This window comes from Phascolarctos cinereus, unplaced genomic scaffold, assembly GCF_003287225.1.
Source record: "Phascolarctos cinereus isolate Bilbo 61053 unplaced genomic scaffold, phaCin_HiC Scaffold_5;HRSCAF=322, whole genome shotgun sequence".
NCBI classification, from domain to species: Eukaryota; Metazoa; Chordata; class Mammalia; order Diprotodontia; family Phascolarctidae; genus Phascolarctos; species Phascolarctos cinereus.
This window is the reverse complement of record NW_027555958.1, coordinates 942,392-961,536: the sequence shown is the minus strand read 5'-3', so window position 1 is coordinate 961,536 and position 19,145 is coordinate 942,392. Positions and strand designations below refer to the sequence as shown.

At 49.1% G+C, this 19,145-nt stretch overlaps 1 protein-coding gene across 3 annotated transcripts in view; it reads right to left on the bottom strand.

Annotated features, from left to right (window-relative positions):
* ADARB1 (adenosine deaminase RNA specific B1) overlaps positions 1-19,145 on the bottom strand; it is a 183,349-nt gene that overhangs the window by 118,237 nt on the left and 45,967 nt on the right. For 2 of the 3 annotated variants that reach the window (XM_020973319.2, XM_020973320.2), the window contains exon 2: positions 4,389-4,532. The gene's annotated coding sequence lies outside the window, so the exon portion shown is untranslated. The remainder of the gene's footprint in view (positions 1-4,388; positions 4,533-19,145) is intronic. The other variant, XM_020973322.2, reaches the window with a different exon arrangement.

Sequence of the window (19,145 nt, the reverse complement as noted above, 5' to 3'; positions counted from 1 at the left end):
TAACCAGGGCTATTTTGGTCACGGCGTCAGTCATAGACTGATTAGGCCGAAGACCTGGGACAGACAGGAGGCAATTAACGAGGGGACCCACATTGAATAATATGGGAGAGGAGCCACAGATATAGTGGAGGTGAGTGGAGGGACAGAGCCAAAGGGGAAACTGAATATGGGGGGCACAGACAGGAAGCAGTGCAAGTGCAAAGGGACGGGACAGGGAGAAAGGGATGGGGAAGAAACATGGGCTTGGGGCCACGGCATTTGAGGGATTGATGGGACACTGAGGCTCTGAAAAGAGGTAGAAATGGAGATACTAGTGAAGAGGAAAAGAGAAACAGAGCGGGCAAAGAGAGAGGGGAAAAGGAGGGAAACTGGGGGAGAGGAGAAGGGGAGGGAGGGAGGGAGAGAGAGAGAGAGAGAGAGAGAGAGAGAGAGAGAGAGAGAGAGAGAGAGAGAGAGAGAGAGAGAGAGAGAGAAGGGGAGAGAGAGAGAAGGGGGAGAGAGAAGGAGGGAGGGAGAGAGAAGGGGGGAGAGAGGAAGAGAGAGGGAGAGAGAGAGAGAGAGAAGGGAAGAGACAGAGAGAGAGAGCGGGAGGGAGAGAAGGGGAGGGGGGGGAGAGGAGGGGAAGGGAAGAAGAAAAGGAAGGAGGGAGAGAAGGAGGGAGGAAGGGGCAGGTGCCTAAGGCAGGCTTGGGGAGCCCCACAGGAGAGAGGAAGCCGAGAAAGCCCCAGGGAGGCAGAAGACTCTGAACCAGAACACGGTGTGGCCGCTGACTGTGCCAGGATCTGCACACACGACAACAATGAAACAACAGTCCCTGCCTCTCAGAAAGAGGGAGGGAGCAAGAAAGGAAGGAAGGGAATAAGCATTTATTATGCACCTACTGTGTGTCAGGCTCTATACCGAGTGCTTTACAAATATAGTCTCATTGCATCCGCTCAACGACCCTGGAAGACAGGAGCTATTATGATCTCCCTTTTACAGTTAAGGAAACTGAGGCATTCAGGAGTTAGGTAACTTGCTCAGGGTTACACAGCTAGTGTCCAAGACTGGATTTGAACTCAAGTCTTCCTGACTCCAGGCCCAGAGCTGTCTCCAGTGAACCACCAGTGGCTTCTGGGCCAGAGAAGCAGATGCAGAGTTGATGCAAGGTAACTCTAAAGGCCTTTCTGAGGGTGGGGCAGGGATCTGGAAAGGCCAGATGGACAAGAGGCCTTTGAAGAGGCACAAAGAGTCAACTTCAGACACAGGAGGAAACAGAAGTCAGTATCTGATCCTCAGAGATGACAGAGACCACGGAGCTTGGGGAGCGAGGGCTGCCAGGTGAGAGGCAGACTCTAGAATGGCCGGTTGGGCGCCGGGGGACACTCGAGGCGGGAGCACCTATGAGGTGCCCCAGGGAAAAAGAAGCAAGGGCCTGGACGGGCCAGAAGGGGACGAGGCAGGAGCCCCATGGAGGAAGGGAGGACAAGGCTGGGGAGCAAGGCGTGGGGAAAAGTCAAGGATGCTCATGGCAAACCTCAGGACTACAAGGATGGTCACACGGCCACCTGACTGGGCAGGGTAAAGCCCCAAGACAAATTCGAGAGGTCTGACATCCGGGAGAAATGTCCAATGGTCGGCTGTGATGGAGGACGGAGCCCAGAGGAGAGAATAGGGCTGGATGGTTATAGAACTACAGGTTTGGGTGATGATGAGACCTAGACAGGAGACGGAGACCACCAGGCTTGGGTAGCTAGGCCTAGAGTCTTCTTTTCTCTGGCTGCTTACTTACTCTGTCTCTCTCTCTCTGTCTCTATTCTTCCCTCTCCTCTCACTCCCTCCCCTCTCTCTTTCCCTCCTTCCTTCCCTCTCTCTGTCTGTCTCTGTCTCTCTGTCTCTGTGTGTGTGTCTCTCTGTCTCTCTATTCTTCCTTCTCCTCTCTCTGCCTCCTTCCTTCTCTCTCTGGCTGTCTCTGTGTGTGTGTGTCTGCCTCTCTCCTCCCTCCCTCTCTGTCTCTCTCATTGTCTCTGTCTATCTCTCTCCTTCCCTCCCATCTCCTCTACTCTCCTTCTCCCTCTCTCTCTCTTTTTCCCTTCCTCCCTCTCTCTGTCTCTCTTATCACCTCAGCTCCTGTGGGGTCAAGTACCAAAATAGCTGAACTGCACTTGGTTTTTACAGCCTTTTTGAATTACAAAGCAAAGCCCATCATTTAAGCTTCTGTCTTTTCTTCTGGCCTGGGGTGCCAGCTGCCATGCCTACTGGGGTCTCAGCCATGCAGCCTGGGCTACATTTTCCTAAAAGCCACCCCTGCCCTGATTTGACGGGTTTGAGGAGCTGAGGGTAAATCCTCAGGCTGCTGACAGAGCTTCCCAGTCATTGGGTATGAGAAGAACAGGCCACACGGAGTCAGTGCCCTCTGACTCGGCAGCAGATCCAATGTTGGGCAAGTCCCTGTGCCCACCTGGCCCAACCCAAGATGCTGACACATTTCTGTCTGGAGACTGGGGGGGGAGGGGCACACAGCGGAGCAGGCCCACCTGGCCCAGGCATGGGTCCTGGCTGAGCAGCCTGTCCAGGCTATGGGTAAGTGAATCTCTTTTTTGTTAAGGGTGAGGCAGATTCCTAGGGCTGTATCCCAAAGAGATCATAAAAAAGGAAGAAGGACCCACACGTACAAAGATATTTATAGCAGCTCTTTCTGTGGCAGCCCAGAATCGGAAATGGAGGGAAGGCCATCCATTGGAGAATGTCCGAACAAGGCGCGCTGTACGGTTGTGATGGAATACTACTGTTCCATAAGAAAAGCTGAGCGGGCGCACTTCAGAAACACCTGGCAAGACTTGTGTGGACAGATGCCGAGTGAGCGCTGTACACAGTGAGAGTAACATTGTATGATGACCAACCTTGATAGGTCTTGATAGGTCGCTCTTCCCAGCAACACAATGATCCAGGACAATTCCAAAAGCCTCCTGATGGAAAACGCTGTCCACACCCAGAGGAAGAACCATGGAGTCTGAATGCAGAAGGAAGCAGACTATTTGCTCTTTTGTGACTGTTTGTTTTTTCTTTCTTGTGGTTTTTCCCTTTCGTTCTGATTCTTCTTTCACAACATGGCTAACGTGGAAACGTGTTTAATATGATTGCACATATACAGCCGATACCAGATTGCTTGCTGTCTTGTGGAGGGAGGAGGGAAGGAGAAAACTTTGGAACTCAAAATCTTACAAAAATGAATGCTGAAAATGAACTTCATGTGTAATTAGAAAAAAGTAAAATACTATTAAGTGAAAATAAAAGTGTGAGGCAGTCCCTGTTAGTGACTCAAGCCAGGACTAGGCTTCCCTGGGATCTCCCCAGGGAGATCAGCTCCCAGGGAAGAAAGCCAATCCACTAACAAGAGCAGCAGCTCCTTCCTGATGGCTTAGTGCGAGATGCCCAGGCCCCAGAGCTGAGGCTGGGTCATTCAAAGCATCATTCTTGATTAGTTCACTTGACCCCCAGGGCACACACAGAGGTTGTGTCAAAGAACTGACGAGGCTCAGTGCCTCCCCCAGACTGTAGGACGGTGTAAGGAGAGGGGTCAGGACCACTCAGAGCTTGGCTCATCTCCTGGCAAAGGGAAGGCCATTGAACCTGAAGAGAGGGAGATGGCATTTTCCTCTGACGAAGGATCGACTGGGGCTCCCGGCCTGCTGACCTTTCCCGTGACATCCAAGAGTCTAGCAGGGGTGAACTCTCTAGCTCATGCCTGTTCCAATGAAACCTCACTTCCTCTGTCCTTCCTGGTATAGTCCAGTTTTAACAGAGAGTAAGAAAGTGAGACTCCTGAGCGGAGAAGAGGAGCCAGACCGTCCTGTAACTGCGCCTCCAAAAAGCTGCTTGTGTTATAGCTCTGCACACGTTAAAATCTGGGGACAGAAACTCTCCAAACTGCTTCCTAAGGTTCCAGACAATAAATTTCCATGGGCTTTGAGCCCAGTTCTTTAAAACTAGCCAGCACTTCCGGATTGGCTGACGTTAGGGAATATGGACATTTACCAGCCAAAGTTCAGGTAGATGGGATAGAAAAGGGACTGTCGTGAGGATGCACGACTTCCTTTGGAATCTGCAGGCCTCTGGGGGGCCTTAAAGTCAACTGGCCTCAGGACTACCTGCAGAAGTGGACATGTGTCATTAATGAACGAACCTAGAACCGTACAGACTCATTTCGTGAGTCACTGACAATTTGACACGCAACCAAATACATTTGGAGCCCTGGAACTGAATAGTAGGGATTTGCACAGTGGTCCTCCCGGTAGGAGGGTCAAGACTGCACCTGAACCCAAGTCTCCTGAAACTCTGCCCTCGTTTTAAACTTCTTAAACTGAACAGAAGCGATTTCACTGTTTGTTTTTTTTAAACAGCCTTACCTTGAAGATTGCTTTTCCCCGTTCCAAAGTGATGGCTCCCTTTGCCAGAACAGGGGACTCAGAAGGAGAGATGGGCTGCTCCTTTGGATGGCTTCCTTCGGTCAGTCAGTCAGCTCAGAACCAAATGCAGAAAGCTTCACTCTGCTGAACCAAAGAAAAAGACACTAACTTTAATACCTTACTACCCTAAGTTTACCATTGAATCCATTTTCACAACTGCTGATGTCAAGTGCATTTCCTACGATGGTGACCACAGCCAGAGCAGACAATCTCCCTTTGGAAGTGGTTCCTGCCACAAGGTGGGTGTGGACCCACAACCAGCATCCCAAAGTCCCAATCTTCTAGGCGTTTGCCTTCCAAACCCAAATACCAGCCGGCCCAACAGGGAAGGGCATATGCCCAGAGGGAGCACCAACAGTGCCTGCCTCCCCGCTGCCTCTGCTGGCCATTGTGACATTCCCCCACTGGCTGTTACCAGCCGGCGCCAACCCCACACTTGTGGCCGCACAGCCACACCTCTGCTGCTGACGATCCTAGAGACACCCCCAGATCCAACTGGTCCAGCATGGAGCCCATTCTCTCTGCCTTCATCCCTCCCAGCATCGCCTGGGTTCCTGGCCAGGGCGCCACCTTCAGGCCAGGTGCCCAGGGTTCACTCACAGCCTCTGTTCCTCCTGGACAACCTGCTGCCAGCTCTGGCTCACCTGATTCCAGGCCCTTCGCCACCTGGCTCCATCCCTTCCAGACTGATCTCCCACTCTTCCCACTCCCTTGCACCTGAGTCTGTTCAAAGCCTGCTCAGGTGTCCCTGCTCTCCCTCAGAGGGCTCTCGAGTCAGTGGCCAGGCCACCGCCCTCCCCAGTCTCTTGCTCTTTATGTTGACTTTGCTTCTCTGGGTACAAACCATCCCCTGCCCCACCCCTAAGACTAGGCACTCCCCAGGAACAGCTGCCCTCTATCTCCTCACCGCCTGGCAGAGGAAGTACTGAGTAGGGTTAGTGACATATACCCACTGGCATTCCTGCAGAGGGGAGACTTCTCCAACAAGGTGCCCCCAGACAAGAGACATGACCCTGTGGTTGGGGGGGGGGGCCTCGAGCCCCAAGCCCTCCCCCAGGCTCCACTGGCCCCACCCCCAACAGGAGGAGGTGACCTTTCACAATATGCCAGTGCTAGTCACCCAACATAAAAAGATACTAAGACTGGTGGCCAATTATCCGAGAAAAGGAAAAATCCTGGGTGGGCCTTAGAGAAAACAAAGGGAGGGGCATGGGGATGGGGCAGGGAGAAGGGCCCGCCTGGAGAAGGGTGAGGTCCTGCAGGAGACTATGAGGGGTGAAGGCAAAGGAAGCTTCCCACCGGACCTAAATGAAGACCACTGGACAGTGGCCCTGGATGACCTTCTGACTATGGGAGCCCAGGGAGATGAGCCTCTGTTTGGAGGCTCCCAGCACAGTGAGGGAGGCCAGCCTCCAGGTCCCATGGAAGCTGTAGGGATCACTAGCATATCACTAACATAAATGGATTCACTACTAGCATAAGCTGTGAGGAAGGCAAACTTCATGGTCTAAGGTGGCACCATGGGGCACAGAGTGCAGGACCTAGAGTCAGGAAGATTCATCTTCATGAGTTCAAATCTGTTCTCAGACACTTACTAACTGGGTGACCCTGGGCAAGTCCCTTCACCCTGTTTGCCTCAGTTTCCTCATCTGTAAAATGAGCTGGAGAAGGAAATGGCAAACCACTCCAGTATCTGCCAAGAAAACCCCAAATAGGGTCACGAAGAGTCAGACACAACTGAAAACAACTCAACATAACAAGTGTCCTCTGTTAGAACATCTGTGTTGCTCATCTGAACCACACACTCTTGGAGCTTAGGCTCACCCCAGTGAGCCTCGGCTGTACAAGCCGATCAAGGCTGCCCCCAGCCGCCCCAAGACTCAGCTCTTCTTCCTCATCACTGTCTCTCAGTGTTCCCTGCCTCTAAGGGCCATGGGAGGCAGAAGCACACATGGCCAAGCTCACCCGCTTCCAACCCACAGCAAATGAGCAATGACAGCATTCCCTCGAGGATAATCATGAACTGTGGAACACACAAGACTCCTGGGAGTGAGACCAGAGCAGGAAGAGGAAGCATGTGCTCTCTGGGCCACCCAGCACGAAGCACAGCAAAGCAAACATGACTCTAGATCAGGGACCCCTTTGGCACTGAGGGATTGGGGAATCCAGGGATCCCTTCTCAGAATCCTGCATCAAATAAAATATACAGGATTCCAAAGGAAGCCAATTCTATTGGCATATATAAAATATATTTCAAAAAAGTTTAAAACCAGCCATGGGACCCAAGTGAGACGCCCTGCAGGATCACCTTGATGCTGAGAACCGGAGGACTTCCTCCAACCTTTTAGTGGATGTCCAGCTATGAAGGGCAGCATGGCAAAGATGCAGGGGGCCAGCCCTGGAGTCAAGAGGACCAGGGCAACGGCTCCGATGGGACCCAAGAGGTGGGAATGGGGGAGGGGATCAGTCTGAGAGGCCACCAAGGCAGCATCCATCAGCACCAGAAAAAGCAGAAAGCTGGGCAAAGTCGGAGCATTTTCCTGGAAATTGGCTGGAAAGGCTAGTCAAGCTTGGACATTTATCATAGCAAAAAGATTCTATAATCTCTTAAAAAGTCTGCTCAGACACCAGCCTCTTACTACATAAAAGACGATTGCCTCTTACATAAGAAAATTCTGGAACAAAGCAGCTGCTTCCATTTCACAATGTAGAAGTCAATGGCCCAGATAAATGACCAAGTACCCAGATAACTGACCATGAAAGGCCGAGCAGCGTTTTTCTGGGCACTTGCTTCTGGTCCTCCCATGCCTGGAAGGAGAAGACAGACACTCACACTTGGGAGAAGACAGAACAAGAGAGGAGCTGGAAAGGACAACTGGAAGAGGAAGCCCTGGGCCATTCACTCTGCATTCTGAAAGACAGGACTGCCGGGCCTGCTTTTCAAGGATGCAGTGGTCAGCACACAATGAGTGACCTCAAAGGGTGCTCTCTTCTTAAAACCAGTGCTGTCTTGACAAAATGTAAAATCAATTTCCTGGGGTATGAATGCTATATATTTTCGAAATAGAAGGTATTTTCAGATCCCTGTCTAATTAGCATGAGCAAGCCTTGATGATCTGACAAATTCTGCTTCCAATGGCCTGTACTCGAAATGCCCTTGAGCCTCTGGCTGTCTGGCTGTGGAGAGCCAGGATTACTTCGATGACTGCTTCCAGAAACTTGCCTAAAGGTTAAAATGGGTTGGAAAACAGGGCAATAAACTTGACAGAGAATTGTACACATGAAAAACCCTGTTGACAGCAAAGCCAAGAAGGTAAGAACACGCTTCCCTCCACACACCCTGCACAGCCCCGGAAGCCGTGAAGGAGGATGCGTGAACCACTATCCAAGGAAGAAACCCAAACTGCTTACAACTACAGGAGAAATGGTTCCGAATCCCCAAAGAAAAGAAATGCAAAACAAAACAACCTTAAGGTCCCTGAAGGACTCCTGGGCCTCCCTGTCTGGGTGTTACCAGAAAGAGAGAGTGAGCTCCCTGAAAGCAGTAACTCCCCTGCCTTCGTACGGGTACCCCACAATGCTTTGCACAGTGTTTGGCACTTCCTAAATGTCCTTTCATTCCATTTCCACCCAGCAAATTGGCAAAGATGACAAAAGACAGGGCTGGAAAGGCTGGACAGGCTGTGAAAAGAAGGATGCACTGATACATTGTTGGTAAACCTGTGAAAAGAGCCAGCCACTTGAAAAAGCAGCTTGGGAGGATGCTAAGAAAGTGAAGGAAACATCCACAGTCTTTGACCCAGAGAGACCACTACTGAGCAGACAGCCCAAGCAGATCAGAGACAGAGAGAAAGGCCCTTAGGACACCAAAATCATTACAGCAGCCTTTTGGAAACAGAAGATGCTCGTGGATAAGGGAGTTACTAAATGCCCCTGTGAGGGAATATTACTATAATACATGAAAAATATTTGCTTCAGTAAATGTATTTCACACACACATACATATGTGTAAATATAGATACATGTGATATAAATACATACATATAAATTTTATATATTGATTTTGTATATATGTATTAATTTTTATATTGTTGTTCAACCATTTCAGTTGTGTCTGATTCTTTATGGGTTTGGGGGGTTTTCTTGGCAAAGATACTAGAGTGGTTTGCCATTTCCTTTTCCAGCTCATTTTATAAATGAGGAAACTGAGGCAAACAGGGTTAAGTGACTTGCTCAGGGTCACAGAGGCAGTAAGTGTCTGAGGCCAGATTTGAACTGAGGAAGATGAGTCTTAGAGCCACTGGATAGAGCAATGGGCCTGGAATCAAGAAGACCTGAGTTCAAATCTAGTCTCAGATACTTCCTAGCCTTGCGACCATGGGCAAGTCACTTAACCTCTGATTACCTGGGAAAGGAAATGGTAAACCATTCCAGTATCTCTGCTAAGAAAACCCCAAATGGGATCATGAAGCATTGGACACAGCTGAAACAACTGAACAACAACAAAAAAGAAGAGTCTTCCTGACTCCAGGCCCAGCACTCTGTCCACTGTGCCACCTAGCTGCCCATATTACTTTTAACATATGTATATCAATAATTTTATATGTATATGTTCTATTTATATGTACATTATATATGTATGTATATACAATATAGATAAAGATAACTTTCCTTGAAATGAAAGTTCTGGAAAGCACTAACCAATCAGATGAAGGGGCCACAAGGACAGAGGGAACTTCCAAGGGTAAAATGACCTTCCAAGGTGAGGAGGATGCTGGCACTTGGGTGGAAAAAGTCCTGAGAGCCAGGGGTGGAGGCCAAACAAATTCTCTTCAGGTATGATTAGATATTAAAGTCAAATATACTAATACTTTGTTGGTGAAGCTGTGAATTAGTTTAACTAATCTTTCAGAAAGCAATTTGGAATTATGCAAATCAAGTGGCTAAAAGTCTATATTATTTGACCTAGAGATTCCACAACCAGGCCACTCCCTCAAGGAGGTCACTGACCAAAAGTAAGGCCCCACACAGACCAAAACATTTATTAAGTCTAATCACATCATAACTTACAGTTGGCTCTCAAAGAACCCTAATCCCTCTTTCCCAACTTCAGCATGACCCCAAAAGGACTATTCACTCACATAGAAATTAAATGCATTTACTGAAGCAAATAGAAAGAAGCAAAATAAAGTAGCTGAGGGTTTTTTAAGATACTTCAAAAAGTGGCAGGGCAGCTAGGTGGCATAGGTGAATAGAGCACTGGACCTGGAGTCAGGAAGACCTGAGTTCAAATCCAGTCTCAGACATTTACTAGCTATGTAAGCTATCCTTCTACGTTCCCTTCTCTATGGCAGAGTGTAACATCCTCCTTCCAGTACCTCAGGCTCCCAACCTAATCCTGGACTCCTCACTCTCTCTAACCCTGTCCATCTCCAATATGGTGAAAAGTCTGTTGATTTCACCTCTGCAGCTTCTCTTGTCAATTTCTTCTCTCATCCACTTTTGTCAGTTTCACTCCTTCAGCATTTCTGGTAGATTTCACCTCTGCTGCCTCATCTGTTGTCAGTTTCACCTCTGAGTATGTCTTGTGGGTTTCACCTCTGAGCATCTCTCCAATACCCCCTTCTTTGCTCTGACTATGAGCTACCTTGGAGCAGGCCCCTCATCTCCTCACACCTGGACTATAGCAACAGCTGCTGGACCATCTGCCTAACTCAAGTCTCTCTCCATTCAACCCATCTTCCATTCAGCCACCAACATGATCTTCCTAAAGCACAACTGTCACCATGTTACCCCCATACCACACTACCCTACCCCTCCATTCAGTAAGCTCCAGTGGCTCTCTATTGCCTTCAGGATCAAAGACAAAATGCTCTGTTTGGCATCCAAAGCCCTTTATCACCCAGCCCTCTCCTCTTTCCAGTCTTCTTACAGCTGGCTTCTGGCTGACCCATGAACAAGAACCTCCACCTCTCAGCTTCAGGTACTTTCCCTGACTGTTCCCCAAGCCTGGAAAGCCCTCCCTCCTCCATTCTAACTACTGACCTCTCTGGCTTCCTTTAAGTCTCAACTATAATCCTACTTCCTACAGGAATCCTTCTCCAACTTCTCCTAATTCCAGTGCCTTCCTTCTGTTGATTATTTACTATTTATCCTGTATAGAGCTTGCTTCGTATATATTTGTTTGCTTGTTGTGTCCCCCCATTGAAGTGTGAGCTTCTTGAGGGCAGGTTTTGTCTTTTGTCTCTTTTTTGTATCCCTGATGCTTAGCAGGGTGCTGGAACATAGTAGGTGCTTAATAAATGTTACTGACTGATTGAAATCCCTACCCAATCAGAATCTACAAAAACAGTGTGAGCTGATGATTAGATGGTGAGGCCAGTCACTGCTACAGGAACTCAAAGCACAGATTATGTCTGACGTCAGTAGAGATGGTCAGGGAATATACTGTAAAAACAAAGAAAGTGCTGCCTTCCTATTCATGAGCAATGGGATTTTCTAAAGGAACACAAGCAGAGTCCTCCAGGATGCTCCAATTCCCTCAGGCTGCCTCTGTCATTGTTCTGGGGCTCCCCCTGTGACCATTAATCATCCCCCCCAACCCTGCAGGCAGCTCCTTCCAAGGTAGAGATGGGGCTGAATTAGTGCTGATCCAGGAACTTGGTGCTGGTGCCAGCAAAGTGCTTGCCAGCTGAGGACTGAACAAAGCCTGGAGGTTGGCTGGTTTTCCCTCCTTTATGTCTTTCTTTTGAAAACAGAGCTCTGTGAGGGTCCTGGTTGGCTGACTTCTGCTTAAGGTTCCAGACCTAGAGCAGCAGTTGCCAAACTAACTTACTCATGGGAAACTTTGGGGGCTCTAAATGTAGTGACAAACCCCAATAAATGCTGGGTAGGGGAGGGAGGCTGAGGCCTGAAGACAGAGCCCAGAAGACCACCAGAGTGAGCGGAGATCCTTTTTCAGGCATGGTTGAGACTTGGAGATTGTTGAGTTTCCTTCCAATTCTGTGATTTTGGAAATTTCAGTGACTTGGAAGAAAATTAAGCCAATTTCCAGGCTGAAAATTTGCCAAATGATGAGTATTTCTGATACATATGTACATAATTCCATATTTAACATTCTGGAAGGGAAACATAGCCCTCGCCTCAGAAGTTTCTCCCAGAAGTCCTGCTCCTGCAGTGTTAATGTCAGAATGCCAAACACCTGAGCTGGGGGTTGGGGCCAATTATCGCCAACCAGCAAACACAAACACACATTTATTGGCAAATGAGCTCTCAGGATTTGAAATTCCCATCCAAAATATGATCAGTTAGCAGTCAAATGACCATTCATCTCATTCACAAGTAAATCTCTGCGGGTCTCACTGCTGGTGAGGCTCTGCTTCAGGACCTGGTCACTATCCATGGACCACTCTCACTCCAGGGCCACCTTGATGGTTCGGGGTGTTTCTCCCCTCTGCTTTCTCCCCAAATAAGGTTATCCTGAAGGCCTGGGTGAGAATCAAACAGTTACTTAGTAATTCAGTGATTCAAAAGTATCAGGAGTGGCTGTTTGGAAACAAAAGGGCAATAAGAGAAAGGTGATTATTCATATGTGTGTGTTATATATGTGCATATGTACACAGACACCTATACACACATATATAAATATATATAATCTTGTTTGTTTTTGTTGATGGTTGCTAAATTTAGAAGGAAAGGGGAAGGGGAAGGGAAAAGACAATGCAATATTTTCTACTCTGTTCATCATATACTTCCTGTCTTATTCGATAAATAAATACTTGTAAAACAAAGCTGCAGCTTGGTGAAGGGGCTAGAATGACAGACTTAATAGTCAGGAAGACTTGAATCTGATCCTGCCTTTACATTTATTTGCTGTATGACCATCATCTCTCTAGGCCTCAGTTTCCTCATCTGTAAAATGGGGCTAATAAGAACGCCTACCTCATAGGGTTGTTGTGAGACTCCAATGAGATAATGAACCTAAAGAGCTTCGCAAGCCTTAAGTCACTAAAGACATGGAAGCAAGTTTCATCAGGGCCCTTGCCATTTGCAGACACATAAAATGGAGATATGTATTAAATGACCACTTAAATGAAAGACAAAAGAGGAAAGGACACCTCGAGAATACAGCAGGGAGACGCCTTAGGGAGCAGGGACTGGCCGGACCGTTACCTATGGTCATCCCTTACATGACCCCAAAGCCTTTGGGTAGTCATGGCTGCAAAGAGCAGAGGCTCTGAGCTGGAAGGGACAGAAAGAGGAAAGAAAAGAGGGGAGGATGGAGGGGGACAGAGGGAGGGAGAGAGCAGAGAGGGAGGGAAGGAAGGACAACCTACTGAAGAAGTGGTCAGTTGGTCTTTGCTTGAACATCTCCAAGGAGGGAGAGCCCATTGTCTCTCAAGGCTGGCCTTCTCATGCTGGGAGAGCTCTCCTGGTGGGGAAGGTGTTCCTGACCTCCGGCCCTAATTGGCCTTTCTGTACCTTCCCTCATTTCTCCAAGTTCTGCCCTTGGGGCCAAAGAGGTCATTCCATACAACGACCCTCCACATAGCTAAAGAAAGTTCTCTGGCTCCATCTTCCCCAGACCCTTCTTGTCTCTAGATCAAACATTTCTAGTTCCTTCAAGTAACCTTCATGGCTCTATGGACTCCAAACCTTTCCCTCTCCACTCTGCAGCTCCCCACTGCCCTTTCCAAAGAGTGCCCAGGACTGAACAAAGCACTCCAGATGGGGTCTAAGCAGGGCAGAGGATGGTGGCCAATCACCTCCTTGCCTTCCCAGGATGCCCCAGATGGGTCCCCCTCCAACTTCTGACTTGGAGGCACTTGCAGTCCCCGACACTCCCCCAATTCACATCCAAAACCTGTCTTGGAGAGCAGGGAGGGAGAGCTTTGCCTCTCCCGGGGTACATGGTCTTCCCTCTGACAGCTGATTCTGAAATGGCCCCTGAACTAGTGAGCTGCTGCTGGCAGCTGTCACATCAGCCCGGCTCCTTCTGGGGATGCTTTCCAACCGTCTTCTGGAAGAAGTCACAAGGAGACCCAGACTTAGAATCACAAACCTGGAAAGGGCCTCAGAGGCGGGCGAGTACAGCCCGCACCTGAGCAGGAGTCCTTCCCGGCCGCCAAGCATGAGGACCACCGAGTCCATGCACATTGGCCTGAATCACCTAGAGCTAGGAAGAAGACCTGCTTCTCAGCTCTGCTTTTCTACCGCCTGAGCTATGTGACCTTGAGACAACGCCTTCTCCTCTCTGGACCTGCTGGCTTTCCAGGCAGGAGACTTCGGAGGTGTCTATAAGCCCTTGGCCTCCTCCGTTTCAAGGGATCTGTGATCTCACAACTGTATCGAACACCAGATGGCGCAGAGAAATAGTCGCTATGGAAACGACTGAAGGTAAATGGTGTCTTTCTTTATCCTCAGCTGAGCTACTGCAGCTCGAACACAAACAGAGCCAGGTCCTGGAAGAGCTTTTTCACACGTGAACCCATCAGAGGGCGTTCCTGCCACCCCTGCTCCCAAGGAAGCCCAAGGGTCTTCCCACTGAGCAGGGCCGCACCTGGGACTGTCCACCTCGAGGGCTCCACCAGTATCAGCAGGTTGAGACCGCATGAGGATAAGGAAGAGAAGCCCCCACCAGTGAGTGGAGGGAAGGGCAGGTTCACCCCCACCTCACTGAGCACATCCATGCAAAGGAAATGGCAGATGCCCCCTCTGCTCTTTTTTTTTTCAGGCCAGCAAAGAGAGTTTAATGCAGGGTAAGTTAAATGTATGTATGACCAGATTCTTTTGCAAGTCCCTGCCAACCCAGTCCATAGACCCCTAACATGCCCCCCCAGGGCATTACTATGTCTTATGTACCTCGCTGTATATTACTCATGCAGCACAGTGGCTAAACTGCCAGGCCTAGAGGCAGGAAGCTTCATGGTCTTGAGTTCAAATTTAGCCTCAGACACTTCTTGGCCACATGACCCTGGGCAAGTCACTTCAGCCTGTCTGCCTCAGTTGCTTCATCTGTGAAATGAGCTGGAGAAGGAAACAGTGAACACTCCAGTATCTTTGCCAGGAAAACCTCCTCTGGGGTCATGAAGAGTCAGACACAACTCAGCAACTGAATACTACTTGGTTTTTTTGGCTAGGCAGTGGGGTAAAGTGACTTGCCCAGGGTCACACAGCTAGTAAGTGTTATGTGTCAGAGACTGGATTTGAACTCAGGTCCTCCTGAATCCAGGGCCGGTGCTCTATCCACTGCGCCACCTAGCTGCACCTCAGAAACTGAATACTAATAACAACCGCCATATTATATATAACACAGGATTCAATTAAAAGGGTTTTCACAGGTGAGACCCATAGACACTCTTACTAAAAAAAAACCTCAAAATACTTAGCCAAAAGTGAAATAATTAAGCCACCAAGAGGCCAAATAAAAGGGCAATGTGGTCTCATAAATTAATGGAAGCATAATCAATTAATGTTGGTTATAATACAATTAAATACCCAAAACAACTGCCTTTGTAATCAGTGGCACCCCTAATGAACTCAGAACCTGAAAGGGATTGTGAAATCAAGGGACAAAAATCACCTAGAGGCAAGCCGAGGAAGGCCAATGGAGCTCCCAAAGCTTTCAGCACGGCTCAGATGAGGACTGAAAGTTGAAGCCAGGCTCCCACTCCTCTGGCTGGGGGTGGGGAGTAGTCAGAGCCCCAAAGCACAGCACCTCTGCGTCTGGGGAGCACTCCCTATGTGAGAGGCAAAGAGCAAACCAGTGAGAACCCCAGATTGTTCTCATTCCAAATTTGGGCCCGTGACACATCGACCCAAAGGGCATCACAAGAGAAAGGCCTCTGTCACCGGGGTGAATTGTGTTTAAATCAACTAGATCTGAGTCATCCCCAGCAGAACAGCTTGGCTTAACTCATGGCTTCCAGAAAGCAGCCTTTGTCTTGCTGGGTCACATTCTCCCTGCGCTATGCACCTAAGAGCAGCAACTTCTTTGGGACGTCCCAGATGAACGTTCTGCCTCAGTGGTCATTGCTGAAGGGACCAGCCGGAAGGCAGAGGGCTGGTTCTGGCTGGAATTACAAACACCCTCAGAAGGCATGGTAACCCTGAAGCATCAGCCCAATGGCGTGGGCATTGAGAGCCGCAGGAGATCTGAGGATAAAGAGTCAGCACTGGCAGAAGTGACTGGCAAGGAAGGTGGGCTGGACAGAGGCTGGGTCTCACAGGAATGGCATGCCAGGCAGAGAGGAGGCCCTGAGTAAATGCACAGAGGCAGGAACAAGCCAGGAAGCTTCTGAAAGCAACAAGCTCACCAGAGAATGGAGTCAGAGGGCAGGTCTGGAGAGATAACGTGGGCCCAGACTGGAGAGGGCCCCCGTGCCAATCATGCCAGTTTGGGCTTGTCTCTGCAGGAAGTGAGAGACAGCACACAGGGTCTGGCTGATGGTGATGTGGGCAGCGCAGAACAGGGTTTGACGAAGAAACATTGAGTGCCAAGGAAGCATTGGCAGACTGTGGTCTCTGCCTGGCAATGGGGGGAGGGGCCTATGAGTGACTAAGAGCTGGGGGACTGGGAAAACAAAGGGCAAAGCACTGAGCCAAGCAAGGCCATTGGAGGGGAATGAGCTTGAAATGTTGGAAAGAGACAGAAGCTTTGGAGAAATTGGGACAGACCAGCGATTAGCCCTTCTGGTCCACGGGTCCAAACTAGGAGCTGTTCTGAAGCGAGGCTCTGGCCCTGAAGACAGATCTGAAGGAGTCCGCAAACTTGGATGGCAGAAAGGACATCTTTATTGTCACAAACTTCCGACTGAAATGTAGGATTTCCTCCAATTATCTAAAAACCTGGCTCTGAGCAGGGCCTCCTGGGCTGCACCAGACACCTGACAGGGGCCTAGGACTCAAACAAGGTGAAAAGCTCTAAAGGGAGAAAAGATCACAGCCGCTTCAAGAGAGAAAGACATGAGGTTGGCAAAGGAAGAACAGGTTCCCATGAAGATCTGCTCTGGAGGAGAGGCAGCCAGGATGGAAGCCCTGTCTCAGCCCCTTCTAACTCTGTGATCGTGGACCAACTACTTTCCCTCTGAGGGGCCATTCCCTCATCTCAAGATGGGGACGATGATGTTTACGTCCCCCTCCTCCCTCGTGGGCTGTTGGCAGAAAGCCCTTTGTTGACCCTAAGCCACCACAGGATTACGGGTTATTCTTATTATTTGAATTAGCAGAAGGAAAGCACATGGTGGTCAGAAGAGAGAGCAGCCTACAGGACAAGAGGGAGCAGTTCTGGGAGCTTAAATAAGAGGGAAATTTTGGGATTCAAACACAAATGACAGCTTAGACTTTTTATTAAACTAGAAATCAATCAAAGTTAGCAAAATGTTCAATTTAAATGCCAAAAGGCCAAGCTGCTGAATCAACAGTAAGGGACAAGATGGTGGGCTAAAGCACGCACGTGATGGAAGGGAAAGGAGGGTTTCTGGTGCCATCTGCAGCCGCCTGTGCCCAACACTTATCACCAACACTTTCAGTACCAAGTGATGTCAAAGCAACAAATCATTAAAAACTTGACTACTTATAAGCAGGAGACGTTGACCCTGTGTTTTTCAGGAAGTTAATACTACAATGAAAACACATTTTGCAATGAGGCTCTGAGGAATTCTAATCTTGTCAAGTAGTCAATAATATTCTATAGAATAAACATTTTCTCTTTTCTAAAAATATGACACAAAGTAACACCTCATTAATTCAGCATCTGCAGGGAATGAATGGCTCCATAGGCTGGTCTGAGATCCTCCCCTGAACAGGAAGCAGGAACTGTGACAGAGCATCAGCCCATCCATCACACACTGAGAAGGAGAGCTCCAGGAAGAAGGACCTGCACAGTCAGGGCGGGTGAACCTTTAATGGGAAATCACCACAATTCCTTGCCTTTTCAACAGAAAAAACACCACTTCACCTGAATTTCCTGAGGGAGAGAGAGACACCCGCCTCATTGACCTTTCCAGCAAGGTCATGGCCACAGAAGATACAAGATTCTCCCTGGCTGACTGAGCTCCAGGACAGGTCCACTGTCCATGGAGACCATGGACCTCAGGCCTGGGAACATCCTTATTTCTGAAGAAGGACACCTCAAGGCCATAGATTTGGGGCTGAGCTAGGAGACCACAGGTAGCACGATGGATAGAACGCTGGGCCTGGAGTCAGGAAGACTCCTCTTCCTAAGTTCAAATCCCATCTCAGATGCTCACTGGCTGTGTGACCCTGGCCAAATCACTTCACCCTGTTTGCCTCAGTTTCCTCATATGTAAAAGGAGCTGGATAAAGAAATGGCAAGCCACTCTAGCATCTTTACCAAGAAAACCCCAAACAGAGTCATGAAGAGCTGGACATGAAACAACAACTACAAAAGTAGCCAGCTTTGGGGCGGTTGGTGGTGCAGTGGATAGTGGATAGTGCAGCTGGGCTGGAAGTTAGGAAGACTCGCCTTCCTGAGTTCAGATCTGGCCTCAGACACTCACTGGCTGTGTGACCCCGGGCACATCACTTCACCCTGTCTGCCTCCGCTTCCTCATCTGTAAAATGAGCTGGAGAAGGAAATGGCAAAGCACTCCAGTGTCTCTGCCAAGAAAACCCCAAATGTTGACATGGAGAGTTGGACACGACTGAGCAAACAAAAGGAGGCCAGAGCCACGGTACAGACCAGTCATTCTAAGGAGCAGGGATGCTTGAGATGCTGGTACAGTCGCCTCGCCCTCGCAGGGGCAAGACCAGAAGGATCAAAGGGCCCTATTCAGGGCTGGAAGGGACCCTCAAGGAAAACAGGACACAAGTAAGTGCCCAAGGAAAGCTGAGCATGCCCAATCGTCCTTCCAGGCCTATTCAAGAGGAATCTCGCTGGTCAGCTGGGCTTTGGCACTGATGAGGCAGAAAAGACTGGAATAAGGCATTTCATTACCAAAACGATGCTCAGCCTCTAGCCTAAAGGCAGATTCTACTCCTATAGATACCTGGTACCTGGTACAGTTGGGGGACCTGTACAATACAAAGGTACCTGGGCTGGCAAGGAGACAGAAGGGAGCTGCCCCTCCTCTATGAGGCCTTTTCTGACCCAGGTGACCACAAGCATTCATGCTCCTTCCCTCTTGAAAACACTCTGCATTATGTGGGGCATACATTGCCTTTATTTGTTTGGGCACACGTGGTATCCTGCCCCCCACTAAAATGTAGACCCCTGGTTGTTTTTGTCTCTGCATCTCTAAGCTTAGCACAGGGCCTGGCACACAAAGGTGACAAAAAGGAAAATATCAAATGCCAGAGGAACTCTGGGTAAGCATTCTGAAAAGCAAGGCGGGACCATTTGCCAAAAGGCCCTTTGGCCCAGAGAACTTGTGATTAGGTCTCTACACCAAAGGAGTCTACGGAGGAAAACGGAGTTGTACGTCCAAAAATATTTATAGCTGTTCTTTTTGTGGTGTAGAAGAACTGGAGAGTAAGAGGGAACTGCGGAACAGATTATGGCAGATGAATGCTGTTATGCACAAGAAATGATGACAAGGATGGTTTCAGTGAAGCCTGGGAAGATTTGTACAAGCGGATGCAGAGTGAAGATGGCAACGATATTGTAAAGGCAAACAACTCTGAGAAACCTAAGAATGGTGGTCAATGCAAAGACCCACTGATGACCCAGCTGCTCAG